The sequence below is a fragment of the Leptonotus elevatus genome, chromosome 3, assembly GCF_054856555.1.
Source record: "Leptonotus elevatus isolate MCC_2025b chromosome 3, RoL_Lele_1.0, whole genome shotgun sequence".
In the NCBI taxonomy this organism is placed as follows: Eukaryota; Metazoa; Chordata; class Actinopteri; order Syngnathiformes; family Syngnathidae; genus Leptonotus; species Leptonotus elevatus.
This window is the reverse complement of record NC_141241.1, coordinates 5,632,136-5,651,144: the sequence shown is the minus strand read 5'-3', so window position 1 is coordinate 5,651,144 and position 19,009 is coordinate 5,632,136. Positions and strand designations below refer to the sequence as shown.

The 19,009-nt window shown below is 36.3% G+C and overlaps 1 protein-coding gene across 1 annotated transcript in view; it reads left to right on the top strand.

The window, feature by feature from the left end:
* gpc5a (glypican 5a) overlaps positions 1-19,009 on the top strand; it is a 95,197-nt gene that overhangs the window by 72,013 nt on the left and 4,175 nt on the right. The window lies entirely within an intron of this gene.

Genomic DNA, 19,009 nt, shown 5'->3' with positions numbered 1-19,009 from the left:
CCAAGACCCTCACACAAGTTTGTTGTCTTTTAGATTAAGACAGATAAGATCTAAATTTATCTTGTCAGTTCAAATACCTTAGCAAAATACATCCACTACAACCAAGATCAAGACGTTGCTGAGACTTTTAAAAGTTAAGACCAAGACTTTTTGAGGTCGGGACAAAAAAGAAAAATGGCCCAAAAAACGGAGCAAAATCTGCCCGATCCAAGACCGAGACAAGACAAAGTAAAAATGCCTTCCATTCCAAAACGAGACCGCGACCCTTAAAAAATAGCCTTGAGACCAAGACCAATCTTGAGAACTACACTGCAAGGTGATACCATTTTTTTTTATTTCCCTTCTCATCATTCCTAATCATTGCTACCAATGCATTTGAACCACTCTAACTCCTCTGCCTTCAAATTCATAACGCAGTACCCGCTTTTCAATCATTTGATTAAACCTAAAATGACTTTAATGGTGAGCTTAATGAGCTGGGGCTTGCATCTGGAAAGGTTTCCCATTGTCCTAATGAACCATGAAAAGGGCAAGCACACATTATTGGACGTACTGTTTTAATAATCAGCTCGGTGTCACAAACAGAGACCTTTTCACAAAAGTCTGCTTTATCATTGAAAAGAGGAGCCGAACTCTTCATTAGGATTAATTGACCCGCGCCACACTGCATGCAGATATAAATTCTCTGACTCCAACTCACTAAATAGATGCATTAGAAGCTCCCAAATCTCTTTTGTAAGCTCCAGCCCAGCCCCGAAATAGTACAATTATTTCTTCTGCTATAATGGAGACCTAATTGTAAATCGCATTGTTTGGGACCGTGTCATTGTTTGCCTTTGGGTATTGCGCATCATTTTGTTCCTACCGCCAATGACTAATTGGATGTTTGGATGTTTAGAATTTTCGTCACTAATTATCAACCATTCATATGACGTTTTTTTTTCTTTTTCTTTTTTTTAAATCTTGCAGTTTACCCATTCAGAATGCTTAATTTTTTTTAGGGTGTTCAATCTCACATAGAAGTACACTGAACAGTTTCTTCCATTTTCTTATCTTGACATGTCCACAGTTTGACCTAAAGTTCAACCTAAAAAAAAAAGAGGAAAAACACACACACACACATCCGGAGTGTTTTAAAAACATTTGGGATGGATTCATCTGCTGCCCTTTGGCTTGCATTTCTTTTCCACCTTCTTGTACAATCTTTCATTGTAACTTACCATCCGTCTTTAGCTGCATTTTTTTTTCTCCCGCAAGGGCATATAACAAGTAAATATTTGTTGAGTTTAAGGCCAAATGTAATGTATTGTATCTGGCCAAAAAAGGACCAATGAGGTAAAAAAATATTTACAGCATTCTTGTCCAAGTCTTGATTACATCACCTGCTGCATGATCCAAAGCACCCGTCATCACCCTGACATATGACAGACAGGTGTTCTCCCCTTCCCGTTCACGTCCTCTGAAAATGTCACTCAGCCTTCATCCTCACGCCTCCAAGGTCACCCTCAGATGTGCATCAAACCCGCACACTGCTCTCCCATCAGCCTCCCTCCCCAGTCCACATGACCCAGACAAAAAAAAAAAAAAAAAAAAACATTACAGGATACGTGTTTGTTGCAGAAGACCTCGGCATGACCACGGGGTCACACAAACACACCAGGTGAAAGCAGTGAATGGAGAAAATTTCAGTGGCTCGCAGGAAAAGGGTGAATCTACTCAGACTGATGTTCCGTGGTGACCTCCAGCCAATAATGGATGGAAAAATGCTTTTACCCAAGAGGAAAACATTGCATTCTTCGCGGTGATTCTTTGAAGTTGTTCAAATGGTTTCAACATTAGAACATGATCTTTGATAACTTTGACATGTTTATTTTTGTTTCACAGATAAAAGAGCTGATTTACTATAAAGGCATTCATGCGGGAAAATGGGCGCAAATTTGGTTGCGCATACAAACAAGATTTGGAACCGGGCACGACCAGAATCGCATCTGCAAACGCGCTATATTGACGTGCAGATCAGTTTGCGCATTATGGGAGTTAATGCAAATAGATTTATTTAGCATACACTCTAAAAAGGGGTCAAAAATGGACCGATCCTCTACTTGGGTCTATTTGACCCAACTTTGAGTCAAGAAATTGTTTTTTTTAGTGTAAAACAACTCATTCATATTGGTCAGATCCTTTACTTACATTTTATATAAGACAACCCAGAAAGTTGGGTGGAATTGACCCATAAAGTGTATCGGTCCATTTTTGATCCATAATTGGGTTACTTTTGACCCACCTGTTTTTAGAGTGTATACAGTGTGATTTATCAAAATGGCTGATTTTGCGCCTTTAAATGCTGCGTCTTAAAGACCGCACTTTGCGTAACTATGATGATGAGAACAAACAATATTCCAGATTCATGTAAATATTTTTGAAATGCCAGAAACAAAAATAATTTCAACATATTGTTTATTCAGCAAGTGATTTTGGAGTTTCAGAATGATCTAAAGGCGGACTTTAAACACAGGATGGGCAGATGCTGTACATTAGTGATGGGAAAATGAAGCTTCATGAAGCACTTGCGCTTTTTTTTTTTTTTTTGTTACTCTAGATGGCCCTTTTGGATTAAAAATGCAGTGGAAATGTAATCAGTTTCCTTGGCATTCGCTTTTATCTTTAAACCAAGAGCATCATCTGGAGAGAAATAAATAAATTGCATCCTATTCACGCAGCGTTATCAAAAGATTTTTTTTTATAATAATGTGTTTTTCATATTTAAGCATTGCTATGTTGACAGCAGTTATATTGGATTTTGTTGGATTGAGCAGTTGTGGTTGGTGTGTTTTTGTTTTGATAGTTTCAGATAAAAACAAAAAGCAAATCTGCGTGCACGTAACTTGAATATGCAAAGGACATGACAAGGAATGAAGATTGGACATCATGATAACCGTCTGGGAGTAAAATTGGAGCTCTGTCAACAGTATTTCAACCACATGATCATATCACTCGCCCAGCTGATGCCTATCAGTGATCTGTGATCCCTCGTGGGTCTCACCGTTTCCATGGCTACACAAACCACAACTAATAATTTCTGCCTGATTGACTGTAACCTTTTAAACCTCTTAAATCATAACACACTTTATGTGCCATTATAAAGATTACAGCTCTGCATTTTACTTCTTTTTTTTTTTTCTTCCAATTGAGGCTTTTCTTGGTATACTTAAGAACATAATAGGTAGAGTGAAGGTTGTCAAGTAAAGATGTCGTCGCCCAGTGGGCAGACCTCACAATCCATCTCAATTGTCGATCAGGGTCCGAAGCGTGCCTCCATTAGCACTTTGCGATCCTCCATCCCATGCCGACTGCCACACGTTCTTAATTGAGCATGTTAATTACCCAATTCCACATTATGAAGTGTCTTATTTGTGCAAATGTGAATCGCTGCTAATGAATAGTTATCGATCAGCAATACTGGCATTCAACATACTCCCATTCGCGCATTAGCCTGGCATTGATTGCCGGCCGGCACATCCTGTGCGCAATGCTGAGAATCGATCAGATTCCTAATGTGTGGTCCAGGCTTGACCATTAGAACCATCCATTATCACACTTGCCATCCAGGGGCTTGTCACTGAGGCCTGGTGGGAAATTGGCAAAGCGTCATGGTTGTGACTGGCAGACAGAGACAGATGGATTCTCCCGGTTTTGTCATCTTGCATAATTGGCTGGCCATTCCCTACCCTGCAGTGTGTATATATATGTGTGTACACTTATTTATGTGTATACTGTACTCTTGCTACTGTGTTGATTGAGCCAGACTTTATTTGTCTGCACATCCAATCTCTATATTTTGGAGTGTAGCTTTGTGGTCACTGGAGGTCCAAAGTTTGGTGTGGAGATCTATCATCATAATTCAGCTAGGCAGTTTAATAACACTGCTGTGGACTCCTGAGAAGAGTAAGACATTTTACTTTTTATTTGATAAAACATGGGCCACGTCGGGGTGTAGACAGATGACCCCAGTTAACCTCCATCCGCAAATTATGCCGTATCATACTTCAAGTCAGAATTAAATGTTCTCTTTGGGAAATAAAAGCAACAACAAAATGTGCTGTTGGACTTCTGTTGGATGGTTCTTATAGGCTTCTTGATTTTATTTTGTATTGGTAAATACTTGATTTGCCCCTCTCTGCATCTAGTTGCTAATTGTAGTTTTGTCTGGAATCGTGTAAAAGTAAAAGGTTTTTTTTTCTTGCAGGTTTTTGCTTTGTCATGCTGAAAATTATTTGTGCAGGTTTAGATACAGTACGCTCATGATTGCCATAGTATTTTATTTTTTTACATTTCAGTAATTGTTTTGAACCATTCTTTATCCTTAGAGGAATGATGACAAAATTTGATTTAAAACGAGAATGTGTTTAGTTTAGATTTTCTCCACAAAAAAAGAAGAAAAAAAATTACACGGTCAATATGAATATATAAATATTGACACCCACTAATGTTGGTTAGTGACTAATTTTAACCTTGAACTCAGAAATGAAATGAGAGGATTCAGACAACCCAGAAGAAAACACTCAATGGAATAACCTTGACTGAGAAATACTGATTGAGAAGAAAGGCCTATATGATAAAATAAGAGTCACTAGACAAACTGCAAATATCTTCACAGGGGACTAGACAAACTAAGAGTGGTTAATACATCATCGTCACAAGTAACATAGCAACTGCATAGCAACTACAAATATCTTCACAGGGGACTAGACAAACTAAGAGTGGTTAATACATCATCGTCACAAGTAACATAGCAAATGCATAGTAACTACAAATATCTTCACAGGGGACTAGACAAACTAAGAGTGGTTAATACATCATCGTCACAAGTAACATAGCAAATGCATAGTAACTACAAATATCTTCACAGGGGACTAGACAAACTAAGAGCGGCGAATACATCATCACAAGTAACATAGCAACTGCATAACGACTACAAATATCTTCACAAGGGACTAGACAAACTAAGAGCAGCTAATACATCATCATCACAAGTAACAGCAAATGCATAGTAACTACAAACATCTTCACAAGGGACTAGACAAACTAAGAGTGGTTAATACATCATCGTCACAAGTAACATAGCAAATGCATAGTAACTACAAATATCTTCACAGGGGACTAGACAAACTAAGAGTGGTTAATACATCGTCATCACAAGTAACATAGCAAATGCATAGCAACTACAAATATATTCACAGGGGACTAGACAAACTAAGAGTGGCTAATACATCATGATCACAAGTGACATAGCAACTGCATAGTAACTACAAATATCATCACAAGGGACTAGACAAACTAAGAGCGGCTAATACATCATCATCACAAGTAACATAGCAACTGACACCATCATACCAACACAATGAACCCATGACCCAAACCAAAACAGTCATAACACAGAGAATGTGAATTTATGCACCATATTCTTATATTTAGAAGTTCAGTTCAGTCGAAGATGTGCTTAGAAAAAGGATGGCTCCAAACAAAAGCAAAGAGAACTAAAAGTAAAAGTAAATCTAAAAAAAACTAGAGTCAGTATAAATTTACCATCCCATACAATGTTTTGTTCTTAGTCATTCTATTTATTTATTTATCTTTTTGTTAAATAAAAATCTGTCCTCTTCAGCTGCTTGGTCATGCAGAATGATGGACCTGTTTGTCTTTTTATGCTGCAGCAGTTTTTTGGGCAACAGGGGAGTTTGAAATCCTCCCTGTGTGCTTGTTTGTTTTGTGATTTTCATTGGAAAACACAGTCGGACAGAACGCAGTTTTTGAGGGGACGGACAGAAAGAAAAGAGAGAAAAGAGCCAAAACAAAATGGAAAAGACAGCACAATAGCACTGCACATTATTACCATCATGTTACATAGTAACTTGTAATGGAAATGCTGTGCCACACCGGACAGGACAGGACAGGACAGGACATGACATGGCACGGGGTAGTGGTTGTTGATGTGCTATGTCGTACTTAAATCCAGCAGGTATTCTCGAGTACAAATGAGAGGACAGTCCAGGGAGTTAACGTAAAATCTGTCAGTGTGCTCCGCATCAAGTAACGAGATGGTGACCATTATCTCTGCTCTGTCTATATACAATATGACCCTTAATGTGGTGCAGTCCATTAAAATTTAGAGAGGCTGATGGAGGTGAGGGGGGGGTTGGCTCAGGGGCCCCACGTGAACCTGAACCATCCTGCTCTTCATTAAAAACAGTGGGCCAGAGTTTCCACTCTCCAGCATTGTGTCGTTTTCTTTCTTTAACGGATGGGTGCAATCATTTAGCTTACGGGTGTGAATAAAGCATTTTTACCTGCTTTCACACATTACAATGAATTCTTTGGTGAAGATCTACGGAGTTCCTTCCGACTTTTTTTGCTCCATGCACATGCAATAGTTTAATCTACTAAACATCTTTGCTCTGTATCGCGTGGAAAGTTTGATGTGGCACGAAGCCCACTTGTAAATCATGAATAATGGATGAGACGTGCAGCAGATGAGCCGGGGCCCTCCAGTCAGACCTGGCATTAATTAAATATCAATTGGCCATGCTTCCGTACCTTATTTCATGCCACATTCACACCTTCTCGGGGAATTTTGAAGTGGAGTTAAAAAAGAAGCTTGTGTGGCCTTGCAGTTTCTTATCATTTGTTGAACAGTTCAGACAAGTCATGATGCTCATGACATTGGATTTCTCTCGCTCTTCATTTCAAGTGAGGGAATGGACCCAAAGTTTGGCTTCCTTGTACTGATTGAGATGAGGTTTAATTATGGTTAATTAACTCATTCACTGCCATTGACGGCTATAGACTTCTTATTATTTATATTAGTATTACATTTTTTTCCCCACTTTTGTAAACAAGAGTATGAAAACCTAGATTTTTTTTTATATAGAAATACAGATATAAAATGTGTGATTAATCGTGAGTTAACTATTGAAGTCATGCGATTAATTACAACTAAAAAATGTAAGCGTCTGACGCCACTTAAAGATTATAAAAAATTCGGAGCTGCAATTTTTTTTTTTAATTGTACATTTAGAACAGATATAACATTTGTGATTAATCGTGAGTTAATTATTGAAGTCATGGGATTAATTACAATTAAAAAATGTAATCCCCTGACACGATTTAAAAAAAGAAAAGAAAAAATTATTAAAAGTTAGGGGCGTCAGGCAATAATTTTTTTTTATTGTAATTAATCGCATGACTACACTAGTTAACTCACAATTAATCAAAAATTTTATATCTGTTCTAAATATACTATAAAAAAATAGGTTTTCATACCCTTGTTAACAAAAGTAGAAACAATTTTAAACTAATAGAAATAGTTCAAATGAATTTTTGACGTCTATAGGACCTCTTGCTGCTCTAAGGGCAGATTGTTTGGACTTTGTCTTTATCTCGAATCCTTTTTGTGTTGCCATAATTTAAAACTGTAACATCGGGCAGTAGAACTTTTTAGTATTATGACTTTATTTTCATCTTTCACACTTTCCAAAATGTCATCTTGTGAATTGTTTATTGTTAGTAATTGTAGTCCTTCCCTCTAGCCTTACTGCCAGGTGCAAATCCTTTGCTGTAGACCAAGGTTATTTTAGCTAATGGAAACTAACGAAATTGCTAAAACAAAAATTGAAAAAACATTTCATTGCTGAAAATTTTTAAAAATATATATATTTTTACATTTTTTTTTAAAACTTAGAAGCAATGTTGTGCACTGTACTTATTGTAGTGTTAATTTTATCCGTCATTTCAAAATTTAGTCCAGTTTCAATCACGCCGTTTTTATTTAGTCCATTTTTAGTCAACTAGAAATCTAGCATTTTATTCTTCTACTTTTAGTCAACAAAAACTGTCAGGACAATCATTTAACCGCTGTAGTTTTTTGTCAGCAAATTATGTTGAACATTTCGGATCTAAAACTATTTCACATAAAATGTTCTCTTATCTTTTTGATGAAAAAAAACCCTCCACCCAGACAATTACGGTATATCAACAAGTAGCTACTATGGCTCCATGCTATAAGCTAGTAAATTAGTTAGCAGTCGGATTAACATTATTGTTGGAATGTTATAGCCGTTGGATTATTCTTAGTCTCGTCTCGTCTAGCTTTAGTCCGGTGTAAAATGTGTGTCTTGGCGAAATTATTTTTGTTTAGTTTTCATTGACGAAATTAACACTAACTTATTATAATTCTATTTATGTCCTGTTATACAGCATCTGTTTTTGATTTGTGGATGGTTGTTTTAAAAATGTTTTTGAAATAATATTTTTTGTTTAATATTTACTACACAATACTTACCATGATATTTTTTAAATCTTGCACACAATAATTAGAAAAAAAATACTAGAGGTAATAAAACCTAAACTAAAATCAAGCATTTTCGATTAAAAAAAAGAATAAATAAAATAAAACCAAGTAAACTACTAAGTATGAAAATTGCAAAACGATTACAATCCTGTCACAACTCTCCACGTCGTGTACGTGCTTTGGAGTAGCTGCTGATCTACCGTCTCTTCACTGACTTTTTATTGAAAGTCAGCAGCTCTATTCACCTTGGAGTCCCTTTGATGAGGTCCAAGGGATTGTCCTAATCCTGAGAGGGAAGTCCAGAGGGTGATTTTTCCTAGCTGAGGGGCTGAAGCCACTTAATGGATCACAAAGTTAATCATCTACTGGGGAAGCTTCAGGAATCGGTTCCGCCAATTAGAATGAGGTCTTTTTGGGGCAGACGCACACGTATGCCTGGTTACCATTTAAATATATATATATTTTTTTTTTATGTAGATAGAGAAGCAACTTTGTCTTTTTCTTTTTTTCAATGCATGACATTTATGTGTGCTCAGGGTCCTGATGTGCCTGCAAGTGTTTGATGTCCTCAGAGTGGTTGTCTGGGCATGCCAAGATAAGCATGCCAATTCAAATCCTGATTTGTCCTCACAGAGGGAGGATTTGAATAAAATTCCCCAAAAAAATGACTCTAGAGATGTGTGACTTTTTTCTTTGAGTTTTTAAGTATCGTATTTTTTTGTACTATTCACTTTTTTCATCGTTTGTCTGGTCCTGCGACTTATACTCAAGTGCGACTTGTGTCTGATCAAATTAAAGCTCGGACTTGCACGCAAAATGATTGAAAGAATGTTTTTGTCACATCCGTGAGATTTTGCTTGAAATTTAAGATTAGATTTGTTTCTGCCAAATATACTTTCATAATCAGACTTTGATAATGACGTCATTGAGAAGATTGCTATATACAGTAAACTGTAAATAAAAAAAAGTAATATTGACTTGAAAAATCTAATGAAGTTTTTTTCACTCAGAAATTCAAAGTAAATTTTACAAGGAGGGTTTTGAGGATATTTTACCAGTTTGTTTAGAAAAAAATAAGTTACTCAAGTCTTGAGGAACGAACTCATGACCTTCAGGTTGGGAAGGAGACAGCCACTCTACCACCTGAGTCATGCCATTCCTGCTGTGTGTTAGTATATTGATGGTGTCAGGCGGAATCCTTGTACCTCCAAGAGTCCCGTTTTTGGTCTCATTTTGGACACACTAGTAATGCACTATTGTGGCAAACTGCCGAGTGGCATGACTCAGGTGGTAGAGTGGCTGTCTCCTTCCCAACATGAAGGTCATGAGTTTGTTCCTCAAGACTTGAGTAACTTACTGGTAAAATGTAAAACAACTAAATTTAAAACATTTACTTAAAATTTCTGAGTGGAAAAAAAATCTAATAAATATTACATTTTTTTGGGTCTTTTTTTTTTTACAGTGTACATTACACTTTACAGCTGTTAGGGAAGTCACGTTTAAAAACAAGCATTTATTTCTTCCTGTTTATTTAATGACCTGAGTAAAGTTGGACATGCAGACTCACCAGATGTTGTCTTTTTTTTTTTTTTACCTCCCGGCTCACTTGCAGCTTCTGCCAGTTCTTCATCCTCAGCATGGCGAAGAGCTATCAGTGGCTTAATCAACCATAAGCAATTCCACAGCTGGTCTGATGAATTTGGGCCATGCCTGTTGCTGTGCGATCCCAGGAAATAAAGCTCAGAGACGTCCGTGTTTATGGAAAGGTTAATGGAAGGTTAATAAGAAGGAGATCAGAACACATTTAGAAAGTTTATTATGGAAACTGTGTTTTCTCCTAAGAGTTACATCAAAAGTGGGTAGGGTGTGATCATGCTAATTAGCGAATCATCTCTTTGCACATTCAATACAAGCGTTTTTATTTTATTCATGAGACTGAAAGATTATTTGCGATCAAGGTGTTTCATTAAAATCTCATATACCACTGCTGTTGCGCTTGAGATTGATTTATTTTTTATTATTATCATCAACCCCTTCAATAATGATTGATTCCTGCATGCGATGTGTTGTGATGAGTGTCTCGTCATCGCTTACTGCAGCAACCCCCCCCCCCCCCCCACACACACACACACACATCTATCCAAATAGTACCTTATGTTCAGTCAACAGTCACCTTGTATGAAACCAGATGATAAAAATTAATCACAAAATCCCGCCGCTTCATCCGGAACTGAAACATTTAGATTGGAAAGAAGAAGAAAAACATTTCAATCACTTTTTAAGCACTTCTAATCTTCTTTTATTCAAGCACACACTCGTGCATGAGCACATCCTTTGGCATTGCCACACGGATTGGTGAAGGCCATAACTGAGCACAATGACCTTGTGCTTTTCATATTTATTTGGCTTTTTTGGCTTGAAATAAAAGTGGAGAAAATGGAGAAAGGCGGCTTTGATGCGAGCAGCCACGCGTCCATCGGAACTGGCCCGTTCTGTGTTTTTTTGTTTTGCTTTGTGGAGGAAAGCGCCGCACATGAAACATTTACGATATTCTCTCCTTTTGTTAACACTCTTTGAATCTTTCTGTTACAATATTAATGAAATTGTTTTCAACGTGTCTTTTGTAATTTGACAGAAATGATTGTTTGTCTGTAAAATAGTTTTGAAGCAATTTGGGAATAGCTGTTTTTCCAAATGGCAGACTCGCTTTAAAAATATTAATAATGAATATGTTGATGTATTTGGCCAACATTTTAAAGGGGAAACTAAGTAACATTGAGTGTAGAAAAGGATTGTATTGGTATGTATTAATCCGAGGTTGGAATTAGTGTACTGAATTTCTTTTTTCTTTCTTTTTTTTTCTTTTTTTTTCTTTTTTACACCAACTGACCTTTTTTCTCTTCCATTCTAGGCCTTATTAGGGCCTGAGCTGCTCCAAAGTGGAATGCTTCTTTTTTTAGCTATCATTATTTTTATTATTATTAGTATTCTCCAAAATGGGATTTTTGAGACCTTAACTCATTAACTTAACTCACACTGCCATTGACGGCTAATGACGTCAATAATTCATTTAGTTCATATTTCTATTAGTTTAAAAAAAATTCCACATTGCTAACAAGAGTATGAAAACCTAGAAATGCATTTTTATTGTAAATTTAGAACAGATGGTGATAGGCCTAATAAAATAAAATAAAAATTAAAAAAAAGTGCGTTTAATCGTAATGAATCGCATGATAATTTTATATCTGTTATTAATAAACAATAAAAAAATATAGGTTTTTATAAAAAATAAAATGAAATGAAAAATTGTTAAACTAATACAAATAGTTCACATGTATTTTTGATGTCTATAGTCGTCAATGGCAGTGAATGAGTTAAACATGAACAAAAATTCACCAAACTCTCCGCACGTCGAGCCTGGCGTAAAATGTGATATTTTAATAGCGGATCATTTCGTTGCACGCTGTTGCCATGGCAACGCGCTGTTTACCAACGTGAACGCGTACGTTCACGTACGTAAAGCCTGGCAAAAAAACAAAACAAACGTTTATATTTGAGAGGATTTTTGTGACAGTACTGTAACATGCTACCCAACATGGCCTGGGTTGCGAGGATGGATTGTTTTCAGTTAACAACTTGAGCTATTTTTATACAATGCATCCCTCCTGGTGTAAAAAGGTGCGGCCCCGGCCACAGGTGCAGGCAGAGCAACGACTTTTGCAGTCGGATTTGTATTCCACTGGTGTGCGTGCAACTTGAGTGTGAGTGACTGGCGGTCGGATCCCCGTATTGACTGCTCTTCGGATGTAATAGAGGCCGGGGCGATGGGATCCGGGACATGAGCACTCTCACTGTGGCATGTGCGGCAGCGCTATAGAGGATATGAGCAAAGCACTTAATCATTCTGTTGGCCCCATGCGGAGATGCACAGGCCTCTCTCTGTGTTTTAGAATAATGCTGCGTCCTTGAATTAGATTCCATCGATCTGCTCTGTGCTATAATTACCCACCGACAGGAATGGATGCTTGTTTTATTGGGGGGTGAGTCCAGACATTTGAAATCCGTACGCTGCTGAAGGTAAATTAAATCAGACAAAAGGCAGACTGGCCTGATTGAAGGTGACTGGTTTATAGGAGGCGTTGTCAAATTACTCTATGTCTGGTTTTCGTATCTGCACCATGTAACATTAGCAGGGTTGGGAGGGTTACTTTTAAAATGTAATCCATTACAGTTACAAGTTACCTGCTAAATAATGTAGTTAGTAACGTAATCTAAGTACCATACTATTAAAGTAATGTAACTGGATTACTTTTGATTACTTTTTGATTACTTTTTGATTACTTTTGGATTACTTTTGGATTACTCCAATATTGAGCATGCTCATGAAGACAAAATAAAAATAAGCCTACAAGTAGCAAAAATCCTAGTGTAATTAAAAAGCATGTAGGCTATTGATTGATTGATTGAAGGCCATATGCTGTTTGTTATGCTGTCACTGAAAGCAACCACACCTCACAGTTTGATGGATGGATGGATGGATGGATGGATGGATAGATATATGGATGGATAGATATATGGATGGATGGATGGATGGATAGATAGATAGATAGGCTAGCTAGCAAGAAGCTACAACGCGTAGCATGCCGCTGGACTCTCAGCTCAAACTTTCGCTCCGAGTAAGTTCCAGTGAATACCGGTCGTCATTTCCTCCTCCCGTCCGTGAAGCTTTTTCCAACTTCCCGCGTGTGGAGGACACGACGAGTCAATTGGTTCGTCCCCACCTCCCTGACATGTAGCAACGGTCCCACTCGCGCGGGCGTGCATGCGCTCTCTCTCTCGCTCTCTTTCTTTTTTGTTGTTCTACTTTCTTCTCAAAAATAAGTATTTGTTTGTGTCATAAGACGTTGATGTCACAAACTCATGAACAGCGGCTTTGTTCTTGACGTCAACAAAATTAGGCAACGTTTTTGATGTCTTCAAAAGAAAACTTCAAAGAAAATTGTCCTTACAAAACCGTAGCGTTAAACAGTTGCTTATTAATGCCAGTGTCGCCTACGAAGACAAACTTGACAGATTATATATACACTGACGAGACACTTCAGTCCTGTAGATGAAATAAACGAGTCTGCTTTTATGGATTTCGATAGGGTTTACTTGACAAAATGTTTTAATTGCTGTTTGCAGTGGAGTGGAACAACACAAAACCATACTGAGAGGGGTTATCAATATTTGGGATACCTTATTCTGCTATAAGAGCGGCAAACTAAACACACATGGAAAAAAATGTCGGTAACCCTGAAATAAAACAATAATAATGCTAATAATAATAATACTAAATATTAACTATCATTCACTGCCAATGACGTCTATAAACGTAAAAAAATCATTTGAACTATTTCTATTAATTTAAAAAAATTTCCCACTTTTGTCAACAAGTATGAGAATTTAGACATTTTTTTGAATAAACTTTATTTTATTTTTTTTAAGAAAAGATTATTCAAAATTGGGATAATTTTTAAAAAATTGTAATTAATTGCATGACTTCAATAGTTAACTCACGATTAATCATAAATGTTCTATCTGTTCTAAATGTACAATAAATTGTTTTCTAGGTTTTCATACTCTTGTTAACAAAAGTGGGAAACAATGTTAAACGAATAGAAATAGTTAAAGTGATTTTTTGACGTCTATAGCCGTCAATCGCAGTGAATGAGTTAACAACAATATAATAGTAATAAAAGTAAATGTGTGATTTTCATTGGCTAATTTTATATATATTATATTTTTAAGTTATTGTGGTAATTGTTTTGTTATTTGGATTCTTTATTATTATTTCAGGCACGTTTAATTCCCCACACTTTTTTGCCGACAATTCCCACATCATACTTCCAATTTACACACTTGTTTAAAAAAAATTCATGCCTTCTTGGGAATATATCATCTGATTCCACATTACTTACAGTATTTGCACAATTTAATGTTAAGAATTAACTTTTCCACATTAATTTTCAATGTGACTGACATTGAATTTTTTCCCACTTTCCACGCCCACTTCCATACATACAACTCCTTATCATTGTAGTTTTAGTTTCCTTAATTAGCATTCAGCTCAGCATTCCCACGCAATTTCTGCAGAAATTGCACTTAGTCTAGTTATAACTACTATTTTTCTCTCTTTTATTATTTTATTATTATAGTATATTTTTTTTTTACCAGCAATCCATTATGAACTCCCTCTGTTCGACAGAAGACGGCGAAAATTCACATATAATTGATGGCTATTATAAATGCATTGAAAAAGAAATACAATGGAACCTAAAAGGTGGCCTTTTAAAACCATTTAAGTGCTGTGATCTTACTCCATGTCAAGTTCCAATTTGAAAATCAGTTGTGAATGTTCGAGAGACGTCGAAGCCAGCGCTGGAGTTAACGGTTGCTATGGAGTGCGGTCGTGTGCCACTGTCGTGCCGCTTCGCCACGGCGTCGCTGGCGGCACAACGAAAGTTCCGGGCAGGTTCTGTTTGTGTGCGTCAGCAAACAACAGCATCCAATTCACATAATGGACTTTGCTTGCTAATTGCGCAAGCATTTTCTGTTCCAGTCCGACGTTTCTATTTCTGCACATTTTGTCCATTAAATCCTTTCTCGGTCTGTTCAAGCAAGGCGCCACTGTCTTATTTTCTTTCTTTCTTTTTTTCTTTCTTCCTTTGTTTCTTTCTTTCCATCTCTTTCTTTCTTTCTTTCTTTCCTTCCTTCCTTCTTTCTCTCTTTCATTCTTTCTTTCTTTCCTTCTTCGTTTCTTTCTTCCTTTCTTTTTTCCTTCTTTCTTTCCTTCTTCCTTTCTTTTTTCCTTCTTTCTTTCCTTCTTCCTTTCTTTCTTCCTTTCTTTTTTCCTTCTTTCTTTCCTTCTTCCTTTCTTTCTTTCTTTCCTTCATTCGTTCTTTCTGCATTTCTTCCTTTCTTTCTTTCTTTCTTCATTCTTTCCTTCTTTCTTTCCTTCATTCATTCTTTCTTTCTTTTTTTTCTTTCTTTCTTATGTTTTTCTTCCTTCCTTCCTTCCTTCCTTTCTTTCTTTCTTTCTTTCTGTATTTCTTTCTTCCTTTCTTAATTTATTTCCCTCATTCTTTCTTTCCTTCTTTCTTTCATTCTTCCTTTCTTTCTTTCTTCCTTCCTTTCTTTTCTTCTTCCTTTCCTTCACTCTTTCCTTCTTTCTTTCTTCCTTCCTTTCTTTCCCTCTTTCCTTCATTCTTTCCTTCTTTCCCTCTTTCTTTCTTTCCTTCCTTCTTTCCTTCATTCATTCTTTCTTCCTTTCTTTCTTTCCTTTTTCCTTTCTTTTCTTCATTCTTTCTTTCTTCCTTCCTTTCTTCCTTTCTTTCTCTCTTTCTCTCAGCTAAAAAAATATTTGATTATGTTATGTATTTACAATTGTTTACATATATATGCATGTGTGTATTTCTTTTCTTTTCGAATAAAAAGAAGCATTGAAAAGGAGAAAAAAAGGTAAAAAGATAATTCACTGGCAAATGAATGTAGCACTGCAAATTGATCGGATTTTTGGAGGTAAACACTTTGTTCATTCTGTATTCTGTGAACGTCAAAGCCTAATGAAAGTGGGATACCGTCTCCAACACACATTTATTTTCAATTGTTCTGCCTACACTCAGACGTCCCTCCAAGTGGTCTCGCGTGGTTTCTTACTATTAAGCGTCTGTTCTCAGTTCATCTTGTTCCAGAGTAAACAAAACAAATGAAGGAGAAATCCGCGGGCTTACAAATAAGCACTTGTCCTTCTTGTTTACACTTATTTTGACTGCTGCTGAAAAGTGATTAACTGTTTTTTTTGTTTGTAAATATAGTATATACCCAGCGGACACATCCTTATCCACTAAATCCACTTTGACTTGGGATCATGTCAAAGTTTCACACTTTAACACAGCCCAAATTAGAATGACAATAAAATGCAAATGAAACGCTAATAGAAATGTTTTCAACTTTCGCGTGACGTCTGCCATGATTGTGTTGTTTCCAGCAGCGCTCACAGGAGGAATAGTAGAGTTTCTCCAGAACGTGTTTCTTCATCTGCACTGCAATTTATCAAGCCTTCGATGAAATAGAGAAGTGTTGCTCTTCTTTTGTCTACCAGCGTGTCTCCAAATGTTAATACATTCCCACGCTGTAGCACAGCAGATTTCTTCTTTCTGGTTTCTGCTGTTACAAAACACATCAGCCATTTTGTTATAATAAGAAGACCGTGTTGGAGCGACACAAACATACCAATCTTTCTACAAATAGATGATGATAAAAAGGAAGCCGAGGGAAAGATGGTGAGGAGACTTTCAGGATCCACTTCACAAAAAAACTGACTGAACTCGCCCAACACGCGCACACTCACTCACACACCAGGATTATAAAAGTAAATTGTTGGTTTGTGCGTCCTCTTCTTAATCATATGCCTGCCGTAATCCTTCAAACTTTAGTTGTTCAGTGCAGGCTGAAAAGATTTCTCGCAGGGTTGAGGGTTTATTTCAGGCTGATTACTGACGGCAGCGGTCTAATAATGTCAAATCACACCAAAATCAATGTGGTTAAATGGTGGTGAGCTTCCTCCCTCAGGCTGGCGTCTTCAGCAAGCTGTTCATGACTTATGAGGTTTTTCCAGATACGGTCGTTGGGCGAATTTATTTTATTTATTTTTTTTAGCTCTGATATGTAAGCAAAAATTTGAGCACTGATGGCAGTAAACTATAATATCCTTAAAACTGCTGATATATATGGATTTATGTATATATATATATTTATTTATGCATGTACCGGTAGTTGTTTACATGTGGAAATGAGGAAATGGTTCCAATTAAAATCATGATCCCAGTTTACATTTAAATAACAACAGCAACTCCATCCGAAAGCAGTAGAGGCAATGATTAAGTGGACATAATGTGAACCAGCGTACTGGACTACACCAGCTAAGAATGGCAGACGTCTGTACACATATATTGTAATATTGACACCCCTTACAACCACAAAGAAGGAACTTTTCACCATTTTATGTGTTGAGTGTTTTTTTCCCCCTCTACGGCAGTTAGTGTGCTATTGATCCTTTGTGGTCCAAGTCTTGAGGAATCAGTAGCTATTGATTTTACTTCAGTTGTAAGCCTCTTTTTCTGACCTATGTCTCTCTTCAGACTGGGCCTTAATGTCCAACCAACCTTTTCAAACATCCTAACCACTCGGCAAGCTCTGTAAAGTCTTTCTGTTAAGCAAACTTGAAGCTAATATTAGCAAGCAAGCTAAACAGGCGTTCATTTTAGCAACAGACCAGTTTCTGTTGAGCTGCGTGTACTTCCAGTCATGACTTTGTGAGGTGAGAGCTAATATCCAGCAAGAACATTATGTGTCATAAATTATTTTGGTGGTACAAAATTCAAAATTTGTATTCAAACTGTTAAACTGCAAAAAAAAAAAACTCAATTTTACGGAAGCATGTTGCATCACTTGAAAAAAAACCTCCTGTTTTTCTGTCTATATTTTTTTAAGAGTTTTGTTTTTTTGTGCATTTTTTTTCCCGTTTTTCCGAATATTATTTTCTGTTTTACTGCATAGTTTTTTCTGTCATAAAAAAGAATCAGAAAAACGGGGGAAAAATATTCAGAAAACAGGAGGAAAAATTATTCAGAATTTTTATTTTTATTTTTTTTAGAAGGTGAGAGCTAATGTCCAGCAAGAACATTATGTGTCATAAATTATTTTGGTGGTACAAAATTCAAAATTTGTATTCAAACTGTTAAACTGCAAAAAAAAACCTAAATCTTACGGAAGCATGTTGCATCACTTGAAAAAAACCCTCCTGTTTTTCTGTCTATATTTTTTTAAGTTTTGTTTTTTTGTGCATTTTTTTTCTGTTTTTCCGAATATTATTTTCTGTTTTACTGCGTAGTTTTTTCTGTCATAAAAAAGAATCCGAAAAACGGGGGGGAAATATTCAGAAAACAGGAGGAAAAATTATTCAGAAAAACGTAATTATTATTTTTTTAGAAGGTGAGAGCTAATGTCCAGCAAGAACATTATGTGTCATAAATTATTTTGGTGGTACAAAATTCAAAATTTGTATTCAAACTGTTAAACTGCAAAAAAACAAACTAAATCTTACGGAAGCATGTTGCATCACTTGAAAAAAACCCTCCTGTTTTTTTGTGCATTTTTTTTCAGTTTTTCCGAATATTTTTTTCGGTTTTACTGCATAGTTTTTTCTGTCATAAAAAATAATCCGAAAAACGGGGAAAAAATATTCAGAAAAACATAATTATTATTTTTTTAGAAGGTGAGAGCTAATGTCCACAAGAACATTATGTGTCATAAATTATTTTGGTGGTACAAAAGGACAATCATCTGATAAATTATTTCATCCATAAATTAACAATTTTGTTTTACTGCTATATTGGAGACTCTTTGGTACAGATAAAAAAAAAAGAAAAGCTAAATAAAATCAATATACGTGTGGATTTTCACTCTATGAGCTATATGTATTCAAATGGCTGTCCTGAGGACTACTTGATAGTGGATCAATAGGTATTTGATTTCAGGCCACATTCAGATGCAGCAGTGATCAAATGTTATTCTTGTAATGACAATTTATCTTATGGAATTATCCAAGAATCAAAAATC